The sequence below is a fragment of the Mustela nigripes genome, chromosome X (genome assembly GCF_022355385.1).
Source record: "Mustela nigripes isolate SB6536 chromosome X, MUSNIG.SB6536, whole genome shotgun sequence".
NCBI classification, from domain to species: Eukaryota; Metazoa; Chordata; class Mammalia; order Carnivora; family Mustelidae; genus Mustela; species Mustela nigripes.
Genome location: NC_081575.1, coordinates 61344727 through 61356953, shown reverse-complemented (window position 1 = coordinate 61356953; position 12227 = coordinate 61344727).

Here is a 12227-nt window from a genome sequence, read left to right as displayed (position 1 = left end):
TCAGAGAACAGTGCCCAGTTACTCCCGTCTGCCTGACCTCCGGCCACCCTCCGAGCTCACCGAGCCTACGACCGGTTCAAGGTAACACCAAGCTGTGAGCTTATTGTCGGCTCTGTCTCTGTAGCCAGCTTTCCTGTTCCAATACCCACAAGCTCTGCGACACTCAGACACCCCCGATCCTTCTGTGACCCTGCGGGACCTGACGCCACGCTGATCCCGTGTGGGCTTCGCCCCACTTTAGCCTCTGGTGCGATGTCCCTCAATGGAACAGACTTTTAAATGTCCTGATTTTGTGCATCGTTGCTCCGCCGCTTGCCGGGAGCCGGCCCCTCCCCCCGGGGTCTATCTTCCCGTCGCTTTGGATTCACTTCTCTGCCTGTCCTACCTTTCAGAAAGTGGTTGTTTTTCTGTTTCCAGAATTGCTGTTCTTCTTATCTTCCATCTGCCGATGGATTTTCAGGTGTTTGCAATCTTTAGATAAGCTATCTAGCTGATCTCCGGCTAGCTGAAGTAGTCTCAACCTGGTACTTCTCCGCCATCTTGACTCCTCCCTCCAAAACAGACAATTATATCAAAAAATGGGCAGAAGATATGAACAGACACTTCTCAAATGAAGATATACAAATGGCTATCAGATACATGAAAAAATGTTCATCATTACTAGCCATCAGGGAGTTTCAAATGAAAACCACATTGAGATACCACCTTACACCAGTTAGAATGGCCAAAATTAGCAAGACAGGAAACAACATGTGTTGGAGGGGATGTGGAGAAAGGGGAACCCTCTTACACTGTTGGTGGGAATGCAAGCTGGTGCATCCAATTTGGAGAACAGCGTGGAGATTCCTTAAGAAATTAAAAACAGGGCTTCCCTATGACCCTGCAATTGCACTGCTGAGTACCCCAAAGATATAGATGTAGTAAAGAGAAGAGCCATCTGGACCCCAATGTTCATAGTATCAATGGGCCTGGTCGCCAAACGGTGGAAAGAAACAAGATGCCCTTCAACAGACGAATCAATAAAGAAGATGTAGTCCATATTCATGGAGTATTATGCTTCCATCAGAAAGGATGAATACCCAACTTTTGTAGCAACTTGGACGGGACTGGAAGAGATTATGCTGAGTGAAATAAGTCAAGCAGAGAGAGTCAATTATCATATGATTTCACTTATTTGTGGAGTATAACAAATAGCATGGAGGACAAGGGGAGATCGAGAGGAGAAGGGAGTTGAGGGAAATTGGAAGGGGAGGTGAACCGTGAGAGACTATGGCCTGTGAAAAACAATCTGAGGGTTTTGAAGGGGATGGGCGGTGGAAGATTGGGGGTACCAGGTGGTAGGTATTAGAAAGGGCATGAATTGCATGGAGCACAGGGTGTGGTGCAGAAACAATGAATACTGTTACACTGAAAATATAAATAATAAATAAATAAATAAATAAATGTAGAATTTTTAAATATACATAATTTTGTATTTAAAAAATCCCTTTATTATACCAGCCTTGTTATCATAGCTTCTTTCATTAAATTATAATAGCTTTTTAAATGTCATAAATGAAGTACCTGGTAGGTCAGTCAGTGTAACATTAGTTTCTTTGTTTCAGCTCGGGTCATGGTCTCAGGATTTCGAGAAGGGGCTCTTCTTTAGGTTTTGTGCACAGTGGAAGGTCTGCTTTAGATTATTTCCCTCTCCTTCGGCCTCTCCCCCTATCTCTCTCTCTCTCTCTTCAAATAAATAAATAAACCTAATAAAACGAATGAAAGATTTGTTAGTGGATAGAGGAAAAAAATGATCTGATTTTAAAATGGAGAAAACAGTTCAATCTGTGATACATTACGTTCATTGTTACATGAGATATATATTTTATAGTAAATTAGACAGAATGGAAAACAGAAAAGAGGTGATATATCCTTCAACTTTTTTATAAGAAAACAAATATAAAATTTGGATATCCTGATTCAGACAATTTTTCATATCTCTTACAGATGGTAGAATGTGTTCAAATTTTCTTGTCAAGTTGAAAGGTAATTTAGCAATTAGATTTGGTATACTTAGCTTCCAAATAATGTATTTATGGGAAATATTTCTCCTTCATATAATGTCCTCTTTTATCCTTTCCTCTATTTGGTCTTGAAAGGCCAACATCCTCTGTGCAGCCTTCCCAGATTTTTTTACTCCTCAGTGGACTTTCCTTCCTCTCAACTCCAGTATTGCCTTTAGTCTGCACTATTAACTTGGCTCTTTAGCATATCCTGCTGTATATTGTCAGGTGAATTTTCTGAGTTAAATATCCTGACCTCTCACATTGATTACAAGTGTCTAGTAGCTAAGGATTGTGTTTTTTAAAATATTTCCTTTAGTCTCTGCCCCACTTCACACAGAAAAACAAAAACAAAAACAAAACATTGTGGTGTTTTGTAAATCTACTTTACATTTAAGTTAATATTATCATATTATTTTTAGAAAAGTTGACACAGGATTTTGAGAGAATTTTAAGTGATATCCCTAAGGCTGTAAGTATACAACTACCAGACTAGTGTTCTTTTCACAATAATATGGTGCCTCTAAAACTTTTAGCAATGCTCTGTACTTTGATAGTTCCAAAACACAAGTATATGCATTCTATTATAAAAATCCTAGGGATATTTCAACACCAGAAAATTCTAGGTTCTATACCACAGATGCTGCTCTAATTCTGTCTTGCAGTCTTCTATATGCCAGAAACTATAGTGGGTTCTGGAGATATAAAAACAAATATGTCAAAAACCTGTTCTCAAAAAAATATCAAAGTACAATGGGGGAAACAGAATTATAAACAAAATGAATTAGAATACAGTTATATATAACAAAATAAGAGTATATAGAAGAACTTTGAGACCCCACAAAAAATGTTCTTCTCTGATGGTGCAGAATGATGTGCTATTCAAAAAGAGTACAAAATAAGAATTAGTCAGATAGGTAATAAGAATTACCTTATATGAAAGGACATAGAGGTTTATAAATCATCACATATTCAGTGCACTTCCAAGTAATTCAATATGTTTAAGACCCAGGATGTGTAGTGGGCATACTGGAAGGTAAGAACAATGATGTAAACAAAGATGAGATATTGAAGAATCTTGCACGTTTTACCAAGAAGTGCATTATGTATTCTGTAGGTGATAGAGAATCCTAACAAGGAAGAAAGATGATCACACAAGAACGCTCTGACAACAGTGTGGAGAAAAAATTGGAATATGATACTGGAGAACTGTATATTAATCAAGAGGTGATTGTAATAATCTGGAGCTTTAATTTGAGCAGTAGCAAGTAGTGGAAATGAACATAAAATTAATTAAATACATATGTAAGGAGTTGAAGTGGCAGAACCTAATAAATAACAAGATATTGAAAAATCTTGAACTTCTTTTGAATATTTATAGAAAGAAGAAATTAGGCTCAATATAATGATATTAAGTAATTTTAATTGTAACTTGATTTTTCTTTAGTTTTATAAACAATATTTACTATAGATTTTATAATAGGGTAAGAAACAGAAGACTACTGAATTTATAGTCATAAAACATTGTTTAGAGTCCTGACATTTCTTGCTAACTATATAAAAATAGACAGATCATGAAATAGCTTATATCTTAAAATTCCTCCTGTATAAAATTGTATCATCTTATTTTGCTACTTCAATGAGTGGCTTTGGTAAATAAAATTTATATAATATTATTATAATCTTTTTATTGCTAAGAGTTTAATATATAAAAATAACAAGGGCCATTGCTTTAGGGAAAAATTAGAGCATTTAATGTTGTTATGAAATTCCAACATTGTGAGCTGTCCCCAAGGGATGATCTATAATACAATATGGCTCTCCTCATTGCATTATTATATGATCCCTCACTCCGAGAATCCAGTTAACTTCCAAATCTTTATCCACTTATAAATCTTGAGAATGTTTCAATGTATAAAAAGTTTACCATGCTGAATGAGTTAATTCCTTATGGTTTTATATGACTTTTTCTGTCCAACTATTTCAGTATTTCATAGTCATATAAGACCTTATATGATACAATATTGAAAGTTTATTTACTCTCTTCTTATTTCTAAATTTAAGACACAGTTTGGTTCAACATTTCCTCATCAGACAATGCTGTCCTTACTTCAGCATACTTCCAGTTCAGTCAAACAAATACAGAATCAAAAGTCTAAGACAGTATTTTTCTTTAAACAATCCCCAGGTGATCTCTTCAAAGTTTTATATGAGCTAAGTATCTCCATCTATCCTTTCCAGTGCTGTTTAATCATCAATGACCAATATCTGTTCTTAGTTTAAATATAAGCATTCAGAAGCTTAAACTTTGCTAACCTACAAAAATACTTACTTTTTAAAATCACAATATGCTATAGAACTGCTAACTAAAACATGTTCTTCTGAGATAATATTACAGATCCCTCAGGCCTTAAATATGCTTAAGCATTGAAAAAAGTGTCAATAATCAGTTTGTGACTCTTCAGAGTCCAATACTGGGGCTGAGTCTATAAGTAAATTATTCTGAGATTAAAAACAATCACCTTGTTTTCATCACATAGCTATTGTGTTAAGTGAATGTAAGAACAACAACAACAAACTCCTTAAATTCCTAGAAGAAAACAGAAAAAAAAATCTCCTTGATGTTGATCTTGGCAAGAATTTGTTTTGGATACGACATCAAAAGCAGAAACAAACAAACAAACAAAAAAGCAAAAAACTAAGTGGCACTACATCAATTGAAAAAGCTTTTCACAGCCACAATCAGCTAAATGAAACAGCAACCTACAAAATGGGAGAAAATATTTGCAAAACATATATCTGCTAAGGGGTTAATATACAAAATATATAAGGAAATCATACAACCAAACAGCAAAAATTGCAATTAAAAAATGAATCCAAGGCATACAAATGGCCAACAGGTAAATGAAAAGATGTCCAACATCACTAACCATCTAGGAAATTCAAATCAAACCACAATGCGATACCACCTCACACCTATTAGAATAGCTACTATAAACATATGATCCTTTCAATTGATGCAAAGAAAGCATTTGGCAAAATACAGCATCCTTTCCTGATTAAAACTCTTCAAAGTACAGGGATAGAAGGAATATTCCTCAGTATCATAAAAGCCAACTACAAAAGCTTACAGTGAATATCATTATCATTGGGGAGAAACCGAGAACTTCTCCCTTAAGGTGAGAAGCATAGCAAGGATGCCTACTTTCACCATTATTGGTCAACATAATGGTAGAGGTCCTAGCCTCAGCAATCAGACAACAAAAATAAATAAAAGGCATTCAAATTGGCAAAGAAAAAGTCAAACTCACTTTCTTTGCAGATGACATGATACTTTATGTAGAAAACCCAAAAGACTCCACCCCAAGCTATTAGAACTCATACAGCAATTCAGTAATGAGGCAGGATACAAAATTAATGCACAGAAATCAGTTGCATTCCTAAACACTAACAATGGAACTGAAGAAAGAGAAATTAATGAGTCAATTCCATTTAAAACAGCTCCAAAAACTATAAGATACCTAGGAATAAACATAACCAAAGAGGCAAATGATCTACACTCCAGAAACTACAGAACGCTTAAGAAAGACATGGATGAAGACACAAAGAGATGCTCATGCTCAAGACACAATCTATGCTCATGGTTTGGAAGAATAAATATCATCAAAATGTCTGTCTTGCCCAGAGCAATTTAAACATTCAATTAAAACAATCTGAGGGGTTTGAAGTGGTGGGGGGGGGGGGAGGTTGGGGTACCAGGTGGTGGGGATTATAGAGGGCACGGATTGCATGGAGCACTGGGTGTGGTAAAAAAATAATGAATATTGTTTTTCTGAAAATAAATAAATTGAAAAAATTAAAAAAAATCTCTATCAAAATACCTTTGACATTTTTCACGGAGCTTGAACAAACAATCCTAAAATTTTTATTGAACCAGAGAGGACCCCAAATTGCAAGGGGAATGTTGAAAAAACCAAAGCTGGGAACATTACAATTCCTTACTTCAAGGTATATTACAAAACCATAATCATCAAGGCAGTATGGCACAAAAACAGACACATAGATCAGTAGAGGATAGAGACCCCAGAAATCAACCCTTAACTCTATGGTCAACTAGTCTTTGACAAAGCAGGAAATAACAACTAATGGAAAAAAGACAGTCTTTTCGATAAATGGAGCTGGGAAAACTGGACAACCAAACAACTAAAAGAATTAAACTGGGCCATTTTCTTATACCATACACAAAGATAAACTGATTGTATTTTATGGTGGCAAAAATAAGACAATAAAAAAAGATAAACTCAAAATGGATGAAAGAACTTAATGTTCTTTCATCAGGAATCCACCAAAATCCTAGAGGAGAATGTAGGCAGTGACCTCTTTGACCTCAGCCACAGCAATTTCATTCAAGATACATCTGTAAAGGCAAAGGAAACAAAAGCAAAAATGAACATTTGGAACTTCATCAAGATAAAAATCTTTTGCACAGTAAGGAAACAGTCAACAAACCTAAGAGGCAACCCACGGATGGAAGAAGATATTTGTAAATGACATTTCTGCTAAAGGGCTTATATCCAAGATGTATAAAGAACTTATCAAACTCAACATCATACCACACCCCCCCACCAAGAAAAAAAAAATCCAGTTAAGAATTGGGCAGAAGACATGAACAGACACTTCTCCAGAGAAGACAAAGAAATGGGTCACAGACATATGAAAAAAATGTTAAGCATCACTAGCCATCAGCATAATACAAATCAAAACCACAATGAAATACCACCCTACACCAGCTAGAATGGCCAAATTTAAGAAGACTATAAACAAGTGTTGGTTAGGTTGTGGAGAAGGAGGAACCCTCTTGCAGTGTTGGTGAGAATGCAAGCTGATATAGCCACTCTGGAAAACATTATAGAAGTTCCTCAATAAGTTAAAATTAGAGCTACCCTATGACCCAGCAACTTTACTACTAGGTATTTACCCCAAAGACACATATGTAGTAAAAAGAAGGAGCACTTTCACACCAATATTCATAACAGCAATGTCCAAAATAGCCAAACTGTGGAAGGAATCCATATGCCCTTCAAGAAATGAATGGATAAAGAAGATATGGTATATATATACAATGTAGTATTACTCAGCCATTTGAAAGGATGAATACCCACCATTTGCATGAACATGGATAGAACTGAAGGGAATTATGCTAAATGAAATAAACCAAGCAGAGAAAGACAATTACCTTATGGCTTCATTAATATGTGGAACATAAGGAATAAAGCAGAAAACCACAGGGGAAGGGAGGGAAAACTGAGTGGGAAGAAATCAGAGAAGTAAACAAACCATGAAAGACTCCGGACTCCAGAAAAACAAACAAAACAAAACAAAACAAGTGAGGGTCACAGAAAGAAGGGGGGGTGATAGGGTGACCTGCTGATGGATATTAAAGGGAGCACATGTTGGGGTGTACACTTGGTGTTATATGCAACTAATGAATCATTGAACACTATAACAAAAACTTATGATATACTATATGTTGGCTAATGGAACATAATGAAAAAAAAAAGAATAGCTATTACTAAAAAGATAAAAAGAATAGGTGAGGATGTGAAGAAAAGGAAATTCTATGCACTGTTGACAGTAATGTAAACTGGTGCAGTCACTACAGAAAAGAGTATGGAGATTCCTCAAAATATTAAAAAAAAAGAAGAAAAAGAAGAACTACTATATAATACAGCAGTTCTACTTCTGGGGGTATATTCAAAGAAAATAAAACCAGGATCTAGAAGAATATCTACACACCCATGTTCATTGCAGCAATATTTACAATAGCCAAAATAAGGAAACAACCTAAGTGTCCATCTATGGATAAATAGATAATAAAGATATCTTCACTGAAGAGGAGAAAGAAGAAATCCTAAATTTATAACAAAATGAGTAGAGATGTTGGGGGAGTTGTGCTAAATAAAATACATCCGAAGGAGAAAGACAAATGCTGCATGATGTCACTTATGTGTAAGTCTAAAAAAGCTGAACTCATACATACAGACTGTAGCATGGTGGCTGCAAAGAGCTGGGCAAGAGAGGAAATAGGGAGAGTTTGATCAAAGGGTACAAACTTCTAGCTATAAATTAATAAGTTCTGGAGATCTAATGTAGACCACAGTGATTATGGTTAACAATACTACATTGCATACCCTCATTTTATTTTATGCACCATCTGCATCTGCTTATGTAGTTTTCTGGCTACTCTGTTTTCAAGACTCATGATTCCCATCTCCAATTTTCAGCTGAAAATTCCATATTTCCTAAAATAATATGCTCAAATTTCTCTGCCTTTGGTGAACTTTCTGCATATTCCCACCAACTGAACTATCTCTCTCTTGAATTCTACCATTATTAAAGCCTTTTATGTTATTGGTTCATTTCTACTTTACATTATATTTTGTCCTTACATTTTCTACATTTTCAGGGCAGTGTCTGTCTCTTATAAACCTCTATGTTGTACCTTTTGCAGCATTTACTCAATATTTAATAGCAGAACAAATGATACAAGACAACATGTGACTAAGTACCAAAGAAAGTATGAACAGAAATCAATCCTGTAGTAGTTAAGAGGACTAAAAGACTACTGGAGAAAAATAGTTCACATAGATGTTACTTGGATTGGATTTCCATAGGGAAGGTAGATGATAGATGAAAAATAGAGTTCACATAGTTAAAACAAGTTTCTTAATTATGAACCACTCTTTAAATAGACTTACCAATTTAGGGGCAGGTATTATTCACAAAACAGACATTCCCTGTGGGAGCAGTCTTTTAAAACCTAGGGCATGGAGTTGCAGAGCAGAAACATGTTTTCTGCCAACAGGTCAACTTCTTTATTTCTTTTCTTTATTAGTAAGGTAGAATTTAGTGATTCATCAATAGCATATAACACACTGTGCCCATTACATCAAGTGCCCCCTTATTGTCCTTCACCCAATTATCCCTTCCTCCCACTCATCTCTCCTCCAGCAACCCCCAGTTTATTTTCTAGAGTTCAGAGTTTCTTATGGTTTGCCTCCCTCTCAATTTTCGTATTTTTTCCTTTTCCCCCCTATGTTCACATGTTTTTTTTTTCTTAAACTCCACATATGAGTGAAATCATATGGTAAATGTCCTCTGACTGACTCATTTCACTTTGCATAATACTCTCTACCTCCTCCATCCACATTGAGACAAATGGCACGATTTCATTCTTTTTTACATCTGAGTCATATTCCATTGTGTATATATGCCACATATTCTTTAACCATTTATTAGTTGATGAACACTTAGGTAGTTTCTATAATTTGGCTATAGTACATAATGCTACTAGAACATCTAGGTGCATGTATCCCTATCCCTCTGAATTAGTAGTTTTGTATGCTTTAGGTAAATACCTAGTAGGGTGATTACTGGACTCTAGGGCACTTCCATTTCTAACTTTTTGAGGAACATCCATACTGTTTTCCAGAATGGCTGCACCAATTTCCATTCCCACCAACAGTTCAGGACGCCCTCCCACCACCTTTTTTCTACATCCTTGCCAACACTTGTTTCTTGTGTTGTTGACTTTAGCCATTCTGGGGTGAGGTGTGACGTGATATCTCATTGTATTTTTGACTTGTATTTCCCTGATGATGAGTGATGTGAACATCTGTCCATGTGTCTGTTGGCCATCTGTGTGTCTCCCTTGGAAAATATGTCTATTCATATTTTCTGCCACCTTTTCAACTGGATTATTTGATTTTTGGTTGTTGAGTTTTATAAGTTCCTTTTATATTTTGGATATTAACCCTTTGTTAGATATGTTATTTGCAAATATATTCTCCAGTTCCTTAGGCTGACTTTTCATTTTGTTAATTGCTTCCTTAACTATGCAGAAGCTTTTTATTTTGAAGAAGTCCTAGTCATTCATTTTTGCCTTTCTTTCCCTCACCTCAGGAGACATATCTAGAAAGAAGTTTCTGTGGCTAATTCAAAGAGGTTGCTGTCCAGTTTTCCTAACACCATATGTGGAAGAGTCTGAGTTTTTCAACTGGCTGTTCTTTTCTGCATTGTGGAAGGTTAACTAAACATGTAACTGTGGGTTAATTTCTGGGTTTTCTATTCTATTCCATTGATCCATGTTTCTATTTTGGGGCCAATACTGTGCTATCTTGATCACTCCAGCTTTGCAATACAATATGAAGTCCAGAATTGTGATACCTCCAGCTTTGCTTTTCATTTTCAAGATTACATTGGCTATTAGGGGTCTTTTGTGATTGTATACAAACTATAGGATTGTTTGTTCTGGCTCTGTGAAAGCAAATGCTATTGGTATTTTAGTAGGGGTTATATTACATGTATGGATTATTTAGGTTATATAGAAATTTTAACAATATTTGTTCTTGAAATTTTTTATTAGTTATTTTATTGTTTTCAGAGTACAGAACGTTCACCTCTTTGGCTAGGTTTACTCGTATGTATCTTATTGTTTTGGGTACAGTTATAAATAGGGTTGACTCCTTAATTTCTCTTTCTGCTGCTTTATTATTATTGTATAGAAATGGAATGTATTTCTGTAATTGATTTTGTTTCCTGTGTCATAAAGGGATTATTATATGAGTTCTAGAATTTTTGTGTGAAATCTTCCAGGTTATTTTTTTAATTAATTTATTAATCTACTTGTTTAGTTACTTTAAATATTTTATTTGTATATTTGAAAGAGGGAGAGAGATCATGAATGGGGGGTGGCAGAGAGAGAGAGAAAGAGAGAGACAGGCAGAAGCAAGACTCCTTGATGAGCACATAGCCGAACATGGGGCTTGATTGCAGGATCCTGAAATCAGGATCTGAGCCAAAATCAGAAGCTTAACTGTCTGAGCCACCAAGGCTTCCCTCTTTTGGGTTTTCTATGTAGAGTACCATATCATCTGTAAATAGTGAAAGTTTTAATTCTTCCTTTATGATTTGGGTGCCTTTAATTTTTCTTGTCTGGTTGCTGAGACTAGGATTTCCAGTACTATGATAAATAACAGTAGATAAAATGGACATTCTTCTCTTGTTTCTGAAAACAGAGGAGAAGTTTGCATTTTTTTCTCCATTGAGGATGACCTAAGGTGCAAATTTTTCATATATGGCCTTTATGATGTTGAGGTACGTTCCCTCTATTCTGACTGTATTGAAGGTACTTTGTCAATTTTTTTTTGCATCTATTGAGAGAATTATGTGATTCTTATCCTTTCCCTTGTTAATGTGGTATAGCATGTTGATTGATTTGCATATACTGCAATACTCTTTTAATTTAGGAATAAATGTTATTTGTCTGTGGTTGTTCTAGACTTTTATTTGAAAGTGTGTTTCATTTATTTTCAATTAGATCTGTATCCTAATGAGCTTGATTTTAGCTCTGATTGTTCATCTTCATATCCCTTTGGCTTTTCCTACAAGACTTTTCATGTAGTGCTTTTATTTGGGTACTTTCATATGTTTAATCATGTCCACATTAACTTACAGTTTTTTATTTAAATATGAGCATGTGTTTTTAATTTCTAGATGAATTTATTTTAGGAGATTTTTTTGTTTATTATTTTATTACATTGAAGTTGGTGAATATATTCTGTTTAGGTTTAGTTATTTTGATTTCATTATATTTCCATTATGGCTTAGTAAATAATTGTATTTTTAAAATCACACAATATTGAATAAAATATGTATTCTCCATTGGGTTCAAACACTTCTGTGTTGATCAAAATTTTCTTAAACTCAGTATTTCAAAAATCTACTTAAAACTTTTTTTTTGTTGTTGCTACATTTTATTTTATTTTATTTTATTATTAATTTTTTATTTTTTATAAACATATATTTTTATCCCCAGGGGTACAGGTCTGTGAATCAACAGGTTTACACACTTCACAGCGCTCATCAAAGCACATACCCTCCCCAATGTCCATAATCCCACCCCCTTCTCCCAGACCCCCTCCCCCCAGCAGCCCTCAGTTTGTTTTGTGAGATTAAGAGTCACTTATGGTTTGTCTCCCTCCCAATCCCATCTTGTTTCATTGATTCTTCTCCTACCCACTTAAGCCCCCATGTTGCATCACCACTTCCTCATATCAGGGAGATCATATGATAGTTGTCTTTCTCTGCTTGACTTATTTCGCTAAGCATGATATGCTCTAGTTC